Source organism: Helianthus annuus, chromosome 9, assembly GCF_002127325.2.
Source record: "Helianthus annuus cultivar XRQ/B chromosome 9, HanXRQr2.0-SUNRISE, whole genome shotgun sequence".
NCBI classification, from domain to species: domain Eukaryota; kingdom Viridiplantae; phylum Streptophyta; class Magnoliopsida; order Asterales; family Asteraceae; genus Helianthus; species Helianthus annuus.
The window spans coordinates 136419694-136433931 of NC_035441.2; the positions used below are offsets into that span (position 1 = coordinate 136419694).

Below are 14238 nucleotides of genomic sequence, written 5' to 3' on the forward strand. Positions count from 1 at the left end.
CCCAGCCATCTCCATCTTTCTTTTTGCTTTTGAGGGCACTTTGGTAAATTCAACATTATACTACCCAACTCAAAAAGATATCTTGACTTTTGTCTACTATGATTGACAACATTTATTACTCATTTATCTTCCCAATATATCTTTCTAACTCCATATCTCTATCATTTTCATTTCTAAGAAACACCTCCATTAATGTCTTGCACATCTTCATTTACAATCTACTTCTTCATTTGTTCCTTTCTCCATTAATGTCCATGGAGACAAATCCACCATATGACCCGTTAATATCGCCGGGTAGATCTTATACTCATTCCTTTCTATTGAAGCCACCAAATCTGAGGATCGAAGCAATTATCGAAGCTCTTCAAGAAAAGAAAGTAAGGTTTTGCTCTCATCACATCTTTAATTCTGTTTTTAGAGAGAGAAAACTGATGTTTTGGAGAGAGAAACAACAATATTCATCTTGTTCATCTGGACACCAAGAACACACGCACAAATGTGTGTGAGAGAAACACGTTTAAAGATCTTACTTTTGTTATTTAGTAATTTGTTTAGATTTATACTTTTTTATGATATTTGATAGATTTAAAATCAGAGCTTCGTTTGTTTATTTCAAAATTTTAAATCAAGACCAAGAAGAAATTTTTGTGTGCCCAATTTCTTTCTTCAAAAATCCGGTCTTCTTAGTTGTTTCAGATCTATATGTGTTTCAAACATATGGGTTTGAAGCAGATTTGATGTTAGATTCATTACTTTTGAGTTTTTTTACGAGTTCTTTGGTTTTCGGTGATGTTATTTTCAATAAAATGTTTGTCTTTTTTTTTCATCTTTACCAGGTGGTGATTCTACTAGATGGCATATCCTGTTACTACAACCCGTAGCTACACATGTTCCTTTTTTTACAGCTACATATGTAACGAACCTTTGTTATATATGTTAATGACCAGCTTGTTGGAATAGGTTAATGGAGTTTATGCAAGAGATGAGTCAGCAAAGGTAGCAGATAAACAGCAAAGACAGACCGTCAATGGAAGCTCCACCCCTTCTTAGTGATATGTGTTTTCGTTTACTACTAATATGTAATGTGAGACTCTTATTATTTTGTCTAGGACGTATTGTTAAAAATGTTCTGGCCTTCCGAACTTTTGCCCTGAAGTCGACCTCAGCATATTTGTGTTGCTTTTGGGCTCTATGCATCCAATTTTGTGTAACTTGCTTGTAGGCAATGTAGCTTTTTACAAGTTTACCAGTACATTAATCTCTAACACATGTTATGTGTAACTTGCTGAAAGTCTTAACACACGTTATAATAGAGCCTTGACACACGTTATATCAGTTATACCGTTATGGGTATAGTAAACGGCCCACCATTTTTCTTAGTGCTATGTGTTTTCGTTTACTAATAATATGTAATGTGAGACTCTTATTGTTTTGTCTAGTACATGATGTTAAAACGGTATGGACTTAACACATTCTGGAAGTCTTAACACACGTTATAAAAGAGGCTTAACACACGTTATATCAGGTATACTATGTTGTTATTAAGTTACTATTGGAGTTTATGCATCCATTCTGGATGTCTTAACACACGTTATAATAGAGGCTTAACACACGTTATACATGTCAGGCGCGTAACACATGTTACAGTATGTATATACAAATCATGGTGTTTTGGAAACCACTAGCTTATACATGACATCATGTTGGGTTAAACCAAGATTATAACAGAGGCTTAACACATGTTATCCCAGGTATACGGTGTTAAAATATTAACTTGAATGTTCCATATTAAATTATTAACTTGTACACGTGTTACGATCAGTACATGCACATCATGGTGTTTTACAAACCACTTTCATATACATGAATATAAGTCGGGTTATAATGGATGCTTACATGTTATCATATGTATACAAGTGGGGTTACAACAAGATTACGATATTAACTAAGCTCACCATTAAACTCATCGCCCCCGTCGACTGTTTTCACCCTTGTCACATGTTAAGCAATTACATGTTCCGAACAGACAAATTGTAACACATGTTAGATTAGTATATATACATCATGGTGTTTTGTAAACCACTAGCTTATACATGAATACATGTCAGGTTACAAAAAGATTATAACAGTGGCTTAACACATGTTATACATTCCAAAATGTGCAAAACAAATGAACCGTTTCATATTATATATTCCAAAATTACCGGTACATGTGTTACCATAAATGGCTCGTTTCATATTACACGTTACATACTAACTTGTACATTTATTTCTTGTACAAGTTTTACGCTCAGTATCCACATTATCGGATATTTTAAACATCAACAAAAATAAAATAGATATTACTTGTTTTTTTTAATTAACAAAAGGTTAACACACGTTATATATCATTCTAACAGGGGCTTAACACATGTTATACATGAACACATGTCAGGTTACATCATGATGTTCTGTTACAGCATGAACCACCAACACATGTTATAAATGAACGAAGACTTCTTTCCTAAAGGATGTGACTTATTCAATGTCCCCGCATTAACGTCGCCTACATCCATCCAGCTTGTCAATTGAATAACTTTTATGGATATGTTTCTATAAATCAACACACGTTATATATCATTCTAACAAGTGCTTAACACATGTTATGGGTCTGTCTCTGTAAATCAACCAACCCAACAAAAAGACAATTATTGTTAAGATCAAAAGCCCCAAACAAGCAACCAAACCAACAAAAAAACCCGTTGAAAATCTCATCCTAAAGTTTTGGATTTATTTAAAATACATGAACATTAACCATTACTAGAACACGCATTAACTTCGCCTACATCCATCCAGCTTGTCAATTGAATATCTTTATGGGTTTGTTTCTCTAAATCAACACACGTTATATAACATTCTAACAGGGGGCTTAACACATGTTATGGGCCTGAGTCTGTGAATCAAGCAACCCAACAAAAAAAACACTTACTGTTCAGATCAAAAACCCAAACAAGCAACCCAAACCAACAAAAAAACAGCTACTGTTAAGATCAAAAGCCCCTAACAAGCAACCAAACCAACAAAAAAACCCGTTCAAAATCTCATCCTAAAGTTTTTGATTTATTTAAAATACATGAACATTAACCATGGATACCCCATTAACCATTACTAAAACACTTTCAGCACACAAAAACATATTAACAACCATTTCAACAAAAAATCAAGTGTGAAATGATATTTCAAGAACACTTACCGGATCTATAACCGTCCGATGAACACGAAGAAGATCTTAAAACCTTCTTCTCACACACACACTTGTGCGTGTGTCTTTGTGATAAAGATTGTTGTTTCTCTATCTAAAACATCAACTTTCTCTCTCTAAAAACATTCATCTTCTCATCGTTCTTCTTACACACACACTCGTGCGTGTGTCTTTGTGATAAAGATTGTTGTTTCTCTATCTAAAACATCAACTTTCTCTCTCTAAAAACATTCATCTTCTCATCGTTCTTCTCACACACACACTCGTGCGTGTGTCTTTGTGATACTCTGATGTGCTCGACCATTGAAGGATCACTATTGAAGACCATGAAGCTTTTCTCTTTCACATGATGAAGAAAGAGGAGAGAGATAATAGTGTTTTGAAAGATTTGACTAGAAGAAAGAGGAGAGAGATGATGATACTAGTACTACACAAGTGGGTTTTGTCATTTCCAATGCCAAAAAGTCTTTTTGTTCTACCAGAAATGCCCTTCTTTGATTATATTTAAATCTAATATACACACAAAATAGGAGAGCCATAGATCTTCTTGGATGAAAGACAATCAATGGATGAGAATGGGTTTGCGTAGTTTTCTTAAAAGATAGAGTTTTCTATAGAGCCCAGCCCTATATATATATATAGGCTAAAGATAAAAAGAAAACCACTTTTATTGAGAAAACCCGGGAAACTCTAAGCCCCCGACTTTTTTTTTGAAAAAATTACCACACGTAATATACATGTTTTTAAGAGTTTTGGGCAAAAAAAATCGATAAAGCGCCGAAGGATTATTTTAAAAAAAATAAACAAATTTCAGCAACTTTGTTGACTAACACGTGTTAGGCAAAAAATGCTGAAACTTGTTTATTTTTTTTAAAAAAATTTCTTCGGCGCTTTTTTGTTTTTTTTTTGGCCCAAAACTCTTAAAAACAAGTATATTACATGTGTTATTTTTTTCAGAAAAAAACTGTCGGGAGCTTTGAGTTTCCCGGGTTTTCTCAATAAAAGTGGTTTTCTATATATCCTTACCATATATATATATATATATATATATATATATATATAGGGAGCCGCTAAAATGAAAACCACCCCCAGTTGTAAGAACCACGAGAACCACTCTTCACCAATCAAACTTTGCCACATATGCACTTTTATATTATATTCTAAAGGGTATTTTGGTCTTTTACTCCCAATGTCTAATCCCATGTCATATATCTCTGTCACTTAAAAGATTTACAGATCTCCTCTCTCATCAAAATTCAAATCTCTTATCTTCTCATCCATCTCTCTCCTGATTTGAATCTGCAACCCATCCTTTTTCTCTCTCTTCTTAACCCTTTCTTTCTTCCCCAACTTTCTTTCTTTGTTTCTATATTGCTTCCGTGAATCTGCAACTCATTAAGGCTTTAAGAAAATATGCAGGAGAGAGAGTTGGTGGTGGGGAGGTGTTGTTCGGGAAGACATTGGTGGGAGGTGGTGGGAGGTGGCAGAAGACGGTGGTGGGGGGTTGGTGTGTTCGGAAGTCGGTGGTGGGGGCAGGTGGTTGGTGTGTTCGAAAGTCGGAAGTCGGACATCGAGACGCAAACCTTCAGGTGGTTGGTGTGTTTGGAAGTCGGAAGTCGGACATCAGGCAGGTGGTTGGTGCGACCCTCTGTCTTTCTCCGGTGGTGGGTTTTGACGGCAGTAAAGCCCGGCGACGGTTTCCTTCCCGGTAAGCCTGAGTTTTTATCCTCTTTCTTTCTTAAATCCATTTATTTTTCTTTCCTTCTTCGGGATTGTCACGTGATGTTTCAGAAGGTGTTCAGTTCGATTACGTGTTGATCAGGAAGGGTCAGTAAAGATGGATGGTGTTAATGTGGAAGATGACGATGTTGATGGTGACGATGGCAGCCGATCGGCGCCGGAGCTGCACTGGCGACGACTGCAGTAGAGGTGAGTGTGTTTGGTTCAAGTTAGGCTTAGATTTCGTGCTCAGATTCTGATGTGGTTTGAGTTTTGGTTCGGGTTCACTTCAGATTTTGTCGGGTTTTCGGCTCGGTTTCGGGTCTCGGTCAAAGCTGGTCAGGCGCGGTTCGGGTGTGGTTCGACGGGTCAGATTGTGGTTCGTGACAATTTGGGTCAACTAGTCAAACCCGGTCAACTCGGTTCGATGTCGGGTCAACTCAATCAACGGCAGTCAAAGGCTTGGTCAACGAACATCAAAGTCAGTCAACTGGTCAAAGACCCGGTAACAATTTAAACAATGCGAAAATCTTGTTTATGTAGTTATAGATTTTTGTTATACGCGACCCGATCTCGAACCGACTGGATTAGAAATTTGTTATGTTTTGACTTTTCGACGAAAACTATATATATTGATAATTGTGATTGGTTTATTGTTGTATTTTAAAAAAATAAATCGACACTTAGTTGTCGGGACTGTCCAAAAACAGAGGAAACTCTGCCCGATTTTTGAAAAATCCGTTATACGAAACATTTATACTTCCAACATCGGTTTTTGGGGGTGGCCCGACGGTGTTCGCGGCGGTGGTGTTGGAGGTGGTGGCTGTGTAAAAACTATTTAACGTAAAACGTAAACTTAAGACGTAAAACGTAAACTTTTTAACGTAAAACGTAAAACGTAAACTTTTAACATAAAACGTAAAACGTAAAGCGTAAACTTTTTAACGTAAAACGTAAAATGTAAACTTTTTAACGTAAAACGAAAAAATGAAGACTTTTATTTAAAATTTTTTTAACGTAAAACGTAAAACTTTTTTTTGTAAAAACTTTTTAACGTAAAACGTAAATTTTTTTATGTAACCCGTAAACCGTGCAACGTAAAACGCAAACTTTAAACGTAAAACGTAAACTTCTATGTGAAACGTAAAACTTTTTTATGTCAAGTGTAAAACGTAAACTTTTTTATGTAAATTGTAAAACGTAAAACGTAAAATCTTATTATGTAAAACGCAAAACATTGTGTTATGTAAATTGTAAAACGTAAAACGTAAAACATCAAAAAAGTTTTCGTAAAAAAAATTTAAAACCGTAAAAAAAGTTTTCGTAAAAGAAAAAGTTTAAAACCGTAAAAAAGGTTTAAAAACGCATGTGTAAGAAAGGGGGCGCAAAAATCGACGGTAAAAAAACGACGCGTGAAAACGGGGCGCAAAAAATGGCTCTTAAAAACCGGGTGATAAAACGGCGCGTAAATAAGGGGCGTGAATACGGGGCGTAAAAACAGCGCGTAAAAACGGGACGTAAAAAACGGCCGGGTATAAAACGGCACGTAAAACCGGGCATAAAAAAGAGTGCATAAAAAAACGGTCGCAAAAACGGCGTGAAAAAAACGGGTCGTAAAAAAAACGCACGTAAAAAGCGGGGGCGTAAAAAAACGGCGTGTAAAACGGGTCGTAAAAACGGCGCGTAAAAACGGGACGTAAAAAACGGGGCAAAAAGACGGCGCGTAAAAACGGGACGTAAAACACGGCGCTATAAAAACGGTGTGTAAAACCGGGAATAAAAACCGCACGTAAAAACCCGGTCGCAAAAAACGGCGTGAAAAAACGGGGTGTAAAAAAACGGCGCGTAAAACGGGCCGTATAAACGGCGTTTAAAAACAGGACGCTAAAACGGCGCGTAAAAACGGGGCGTAAAACGGCTTGTAAAAACGTGACTTAAAAAACGGCGCGGCAAAAAACGGTGAGTAAAACCGGGCATAAAAAACGGCACTTAAAAACCAGTCGCAAAAATGACGTGAAAAACGGAGCGTAAAACGGGTCGTAAAAAACGCGCGTAAAAAACGGGTCGTAAAAAAACGCGCGTAAAATTTTTTATCAAAAAATCTGATTTCAAAATGTTGTTTAATAAAAAAAAATCTAATTTAGAAAAAAACAATTAATGCAATAGGACAAAAATGTAATAAAAAACAATAAAATTAATAAGACAAAAAAAACAAAATTACTTAAATACACTTTTAGATTTAAATATTAAAGACATAATAAGATAAAAAGAATTTAATATTACTTTTAATCTTATCCATCAATTTTTAAAATCTAATGGCCAGAAAGTGGTTCTCGCGGTTTTTACAACTGGATATATATAGGGGCTGCTAGAATGAGAAACACCCCGAGTTGTAAGAACCGCGAGAACCACACCATCCGGGTCGCCGTTTACCATGATTTTTTTTTACAACTAGATGTGTGTATTATAAACACAGCCGTAAAAAAAAATTTAAACGTCGCGGCCGAGGGGGTAGTTTTTTACACCACAAGTTTGGTGTTTTTATTTTTTTTTTCTTTTTTCTTTTTTTTTTACACCAAACTTGTGGTGTAAAAAACTACCTCCTCGGCCGCGGCGTTTAAATTTTTTTTTTTACGGCTGTGTTTATAATACACACATCTAGTTGTAAAAAAAAAATCATGGTAAACGGCGACCCGGATGGTGTGGTTCTCGCGTTTCTTATAACTCGAGGTGGTTCTTATTTTAGCGCAATATATATATATATATATATATATATATATATACTAGGTTATCACCCACGAACTTCGCGGGTAGAAAAATTTACTTTATATTAATCGAGTTATGTCATTAAATAAAATAAAAATACATGTTTTCAAACGTAATTTTTTTATAATTGTTTTGAATTGAAAGTTGTAGTCAATGGGTTGCGAGTAAGGTCAGAAACTTCGGGCAAGAACCGGAGGCAGAAACTTGCCTCTCTGAACGACCCATGAAATAAAAAAAAACTTTTATTTTTTATAAGAAAATATACACATGAAGTTGTTCGAACCTGCAAAACAAACTAATTTATACAATATAAATTACCAACTATTTTGTGCATTAGGAGTTGTACTCCTAGCTTAGGGTGAGTTTCAAAAAAAAATTTGGTTTTTCACTTTTAACCCAAGTATTTCATATTTTGTATTCTAACCCCTTTTAATTTTTTTACTTTTAACACAAAGTTTTTCATCTTTTATAATTTAACCCAACACTTTATTATATTCAACTTTGGTCCCTCATACTTTTTATCTTTCGCAAGTTTTTTGTTTTACGTTTCGTTCTAAATTTTGCGAGTTAACACGTCGTAGCGTGCATGTGAGGTTCAACGTTTTTTGCTCTATTTTTTCGAATTTGATAGGCTCGTCGCAACGTGTCCATTTTCCCCCTTTTGACAAGTTCGCCGCAACAAGCGGGTCCTTGATCGACTAAGTTATTATTTTCTACGTTTTACGTTTCTGTTTAATTTCTTCGCATTTAACACACTGTAACGGGTGTGCGTGGATCAACGATTTTAAGTCTGCTTTTCGTTCGGTATAATTTTTTCCATTTTATCTATTTTATTTTTACGAGTTTTTCCGATATTGGGAGTCGATGCCGGTGTGGCATTGGTGCTACTTGGCATGGTTTTACGAACGTTTTTAACTATTAAATTTTTACTAATATTTTGTTTCAGTTTACCCTTATACTTTTACGTGCATATTTTATGTACGGGTAGGTATAAATATGATTTGTTATACATTTCGACGTAAACTTTTTTTATAAACAACACTAGGTCAAATATAATATGTTTTCGTTTAAAGAAACAATTTTTATGTGCATATTTTTATGTACGTTTCGGTATAAATTTAAGTTGTTGTATGTTTCGACGTAAACTTTTTTGGGAAATGATTCAGGTCAAATATAATATGTTTATGTGTTTATTTTATGTATGTTTCGTAAAGTTTGTTTCAAACCGAGTGGAGTCAAATTATGGTTTCTTTTTTTCCCTTTTATTCGAAAACTCTAATTAATCCCTTTCGATTACATGTGTCAGATTTTCATTTATACCTGTTACGTTTTTTATGTATGAGTTGGGTCACACATAATACGTTATGATTGTTTGATATGAATTTGATTTACTTTATGTTTGATCCAATCACGATGCTTATACAAGTTACATTGAGTTCAACTGGATACGTTGAAATACGTGGTTGCATATTGTTAATGCATCATATAACGTTTGGACTAACTCATTCAATGTTTACGATGTACCCGCGCCGCAACGCGGGCGGGTCTTAATCCTAGTTTAATTAAATTTAGAAGTTAATTAAAAGTTTAAATTAGAAAATATAAACAACAAAAACTTTATTCATTAAAATATACACATGAAGTTGTTAACCTGAGCTTCACCAACATCTCTGCATCATCGACATCGCAGAGTACATCCAAAATCATTTAACATCCTAAACCTGTAACAACCACCCAGATAAGAGACTTAATCTTCCAAGTACCTCGAATGGTTTGTCGGATCGTTCAAAATCCAGTATGTTTAACGCAACTTCACAGCTCTATGAAACAATCGGCTCTGGATCTTTGGAGAATTCCTCAAATAGAGATATACATTGGTCATCTACAAAAATGGTTTATTAAGGTCAAAAACATCAAGTTTTTCATAAAAGTGTCCCGAGTCAACCCAACACAACCGTTTTGACCCTAAAAACCATGTTTGACTACCTACCCAATATAGTCCATTTTCCACAAAATATTATTAGAAAGTATAGTAGATTTTAGAAGCATGGTTACCTTATATTTTTGGTTTTAAAAATGTGGCAACTCTCTCTCTATCCTCTTTTCTCAGTGTTAAATTATTCTTTTTTTCCTTTTCCTTTCAGTTTTTCGTTCAGAATATAATTCAGATTATAACAACCTCTCATTTTTTATACTTAAATGTGAATCTAATTGTTCAAACTTATTTGTCTACAATCAACAAAATCTCATATAACCAGCAATTTCATGCACAATCAAAGGTGTCACAATCAAACACAAACATAATTCAATCTACACATTTCTCAAAACACAATCTCTAACATCACTAACCTGTAGCAATAATTCAAAACCCTAACTAATGTGTTGTGCACTCACTAATATCTGCTACACATGTCTCACTTATTCATCTTCACAACTTCAAACACATCTTATCTAACACCTTATGCCAATCAACAAAATCTCATATATACATAAACCTTGAATATTACTCAAACACATCTTATTTAATGAATCAAAATAAAAACACATAAACCTTGAATATTACTCAATTTATGACTACTATCCCACAAAACAAAACTTTGTCAACAAATTATACTAATTTATGCAATGGTAAACCATAAAAATAACAAATTAATTTAGATGATTAGCCTTGCAGAAAACCCAAATCGGTAAAGTTTACCAGAATCGTTAAAGAAAAAAACCAGACTCAGATTGGGTTACTCAAGCGGATATTAATCACGAAAAAAATCAGACTCAGATTGCCATTACTTCAAAATTTAAATTTAAAATAATGATTGACTTCAAAATTTAAAATTTAAAATATGAAAATCAAATCACTAATATCCAATTCCGTAAATCAAGCAAACTTATTAGGAAAGTCTAACCTTTCAAATTTAAATACAATTTACAGTTTCGAAATTTAAAATCAAACACATTAATGGCAAACTTTCAAATCTAATAAGTTCTGTTCAAACTTATTTGTCTACAATCAACAAAATCTCATATAACCAGCAATTTCATGCACAATCAAAGGTGTCACAATCAAACACAGACATAATTCAATCTACACATTTCTCATAACACAATCTCTAACATCACTAACCTGTAGCAATAATTCAAAACCCTAACTAATGTGTTGTGCACTCACTAATATCTGCTACACATGTCTCACTTATTCATCTTCACAACTTCAAACACATCTTATCTAATACCTTATGCCAATCAACAAAATCTCATACATCAATCAGCAATACAATGCACAATTAAAGACCTCACAATCAATTTCAAACATCAATCAATATACAAAATTTCTCAAGGCACAAATTTTAATATCACTAACCTAATGCGCTACTACTCAATAATGTGTCGGTGCCATGAAAAAACATCATAACCTTAACTAATGTGTTAACTTACCAAGGCTCAAGGCTGTATATTTTCCCAATGTTGTTTGTCCGACGCATTGTCACAAATCTAACAACCGAGTCAATCAAATTATTAGTTAAAACCCAATAAACAAAGTATACCAATATCCAATCCCGTAAATCAAGCAAACTTATTAGGAAAGACTAACTTTTCAAATTTAAATTCAATTTACAGATTCGAAATTTAAAATCAAACACATAAATGGCAAACTTTCAAATTTAAATTTAACATAATAATTGACTTCGAAATTGAAAATTTAAAATCAAACACAATAATGGTTTATTTCAAAATTTAAATTTAGAATAATGATTAACTTCAAAATTTAAAATTTAAAATCTGAAAATCAAATCACTAATATCTAATCCCGTAAATCAAGCAAACTTATTAGGAAATTCTAACCTTACCAAGCAAAACCAACCGACATGGTACCAATTTACAGCAATAGCAAGCATATCTCTGTCCAACATAGTTGCAGCCAAAAACTCCGGACCATCCAAAATAAACACCTAATGAATCAAAATAAAAGCACATCCCTAAAATTACAAATAATATAGTCAAAGCATCTCATAAAAAAACATCAGGATTTCAAAGCATTCAAAATTTAAAATCAAACACAATAATGGTTTACTTCAAAATTTAAATTTAAAATAATGATTGACTTCAAAATTTAAAATTTAAAATCTGAAAATCAAATCACTAATATCCAATCCCGTAAATCAAGCAAACTTATTAGGAAAGTCTAACCTTTCAAATTTAAATTCAATTTACAGATTCGAAATTTAAAATGAAACACATTAATGGAAAACTTTTAAATTTAAAATTTAAATAGAAACCTTAATTCCGGAAAAATTATCATACTAAAAATAAATCACTAAAATTTAAATTTGAGGTTTCAAAAAAAAAAAAAACATTAACGAAATTTAAAATTGCTCAAAATTTTAAATTTATAATTTGAATTTCGGAAATAGAAATAGAAACCCTAATTCCGGAAAATAATCATACTAAAAATAAATCACTAACGAAATTTAAAATTGCTCAAAATTTTAAATTTAAATTTAAATTCCGGAAATATAAATAGAAACCTTAAAATTTTAAATTTGAGGTTTCAAAAAACGTAACACCATTTATTTATAGAAACAGAAACCTTAATTCCGCAAAATTATCATACTAAAAATAAATCACCAACGAAATTTAAAATTGCTCAAAATTTTAAATTTAAAATTTAAAATAGAAACCTCAAAATTTAAAATTTAAAATTTGAATTCTGAAAATTATATCACTAACATCCAATGCCATAAATTATCATACTAAATATAAATCACCATTTATTTGCTATAAGTTTAAAACAAAATAAAAAAAAGATAAATATCAGTTTACTTAAAATATGATTAGTAATTAGAATACACATAAACGTACCAAAAATATCGGGTCATCTTCATCAATAAGCTTTAAAAATGAAGAACTGTTGTGCAAGGGATGCATATCTGAAAAATATATATGAAGGTTTTCAAAAAAATAAAACTGTAAGTATTTATAGAAAAACAATCAATATTCCTAAATCAACAATCAATAAGCTTTAAAAGATAATTTAATCAATTGAGAAACTTCCAAATCCAAAAATAGAGTTAATTACATAGTTAGTCCCTGTGGTTTGCCCAAAGTAACATACTTAGGTACTAATAGTTTAAAATCACATTTTAGGGTATTAACTTTTCATTTTGTAACGTTTGGAGGTATTAACGTTATTTGTAGGTTTAAAATAACATTCTATTAGTACCTAAGTATGTTATTTTGTGCAAACCACAGGGACTAACTATGTTAATACTCTAGAAGGTAATACCTCCAAACGTTACAAAATGAAAAGTTAATACCCTAGAAGGTGATTTTAAACTATTAGTACCTAAGTATGTTATTTTATCCAAACCACAGGGACTAACTATGTAATTAACTCCCAAAAATAAAAAGAATCGGTTTAAAAAAATAAAAAATATTTATTTTTTAGAAACAAAATCAACATTCCGAAGACAAAAACATTATATCGGATGAAAAAATATCAGACCACTGTAAATCTTCATCAACACAATCAAAAAACATCGGACACAATCAAAACATATCATCATCAACAACAAACTAAAAGACTGTAAATAAAAATATGAGTAACATGAGAACAAAATCAAAACATCAACAAAATATCATTTCATATGATTGGAATCGGATAATGCAAAATCATCATCAACAAACAACGAAAAAAAAAAGAAAAATCAAACAATAAGCATCTGCGGAGAAGGAGATGAAGAACAAATTTTTTATAGATTGTTGATTAAACTTACATATAACAGGTTCGATCAACAAAAAAAAAACATAAAAATCATCAAAAATTCACATTAAACATTTACAATAAATAACAATCTAATATAAATTACATACCTGCAAATTATGTGGAACGATCTACAAACAAATAACAACGAAAATGATTAAGATCTGCCGAATGGGTTTTGAACAAAAAGAAAAAGTTCCTATAAGATCTAATAACGTAAATAAACAGTATAAGATCTAATTACAGATGAAACCGTAGATGAGCTTTAGGGTTTGTAAAATTGAATGTGGATGAAAGATGATTGAATAACAAAATTGAGAGAAGAAACTAACCATATTGTGAAGAACTTTTGACGATTTCTCCGGTCGATTAGGGTTTTGACGGATACGAAAGACCACAAGCAAACCCTAGATATGACAAAACACATCGTAAATCATTATTAAACAGCAAACAAATCGATCTCTTCAAATCTGGAAACATGAAACAAATAGCATTTACATGAAGATGAAGAAAGCATCAAAACATTGTCGTCCTCATGAATCTCATCTGAATATGTAAGATAGTTGATGAAATCGAAAAAAAATCAAAGATGTATTAGATTAACAATACGAAAACACAGAAGGAATGACATAATAACATACCTAAGGACGATGAATCTTTGAAAAACGAAGAAGCAGATTTAGGAAATGGTATGTAGGGTTTGTGAAAAGTGAGGTTATGAGATATGGTGGTCTGGTAAAGATGATATATAGGA

At 32.6% G+C, this 14238-nt stretch overlaps 3 long non-coding RNA genes across 5 annotated transcripts; 1 reads left to right on the forward strand and 2 right to left on the reverse strand.

Annotated features, from left to right (window-relative positions):
* The first annotated feature begins 293 nt into the window (after positions 1-293).
* On the forward strand, positions 294-1339 carry LOC110874712. The gene is made up of 3 exons (XR_002556156.1): positions 294-377; positions 837-889; positions 961-1339. It is a non-coding gene; the product is annotated as an uncharacterized LOC110874712 (long non-coding RNA).
* Positions 1340-9321: 7982 nt separating this feature from the next.
* Positions 9322-11701, reverse strand: LOC110874711. Of its 3 annotated transcripts, none has more exons than XR_004867334.1 (3): positions 11572-11701; positions 11159-11215; positions 9322-9608 (listed from the first exon to the last, which is right to left on the reverse strand). It is a non-coding gene; the product is annotated as an uncharacterized LOC110874711 (long non-coding RNA). The 3 variants fall into 3 exon arrangements; XR_004867333.1 differs by having other exon boundaries at positions 11567-11701; XR_002556155.1 differs by lacking the exon at positions 11159-11215 and having other exon boundaries at positions 11567-11701.
* Positions 11702-12628: 927 nt separating this feature from the next.
* On the reverse strand, positions 12629-14011 carry LOC110874710. Its single transcript, XR_004867335.1, has 3 exons — positions 13817-14011; positions 13595-13615; positions 12629-12651 (listed from the first exon to the last, which is right to left on the reverse strand). It is a non-coding gene; the product is annotated as an uncharacterized LOC110874710 (long non-coding RNA).
* Between the last annotated feature and the right edge of the window lie 227 nt (positions 14012-14238).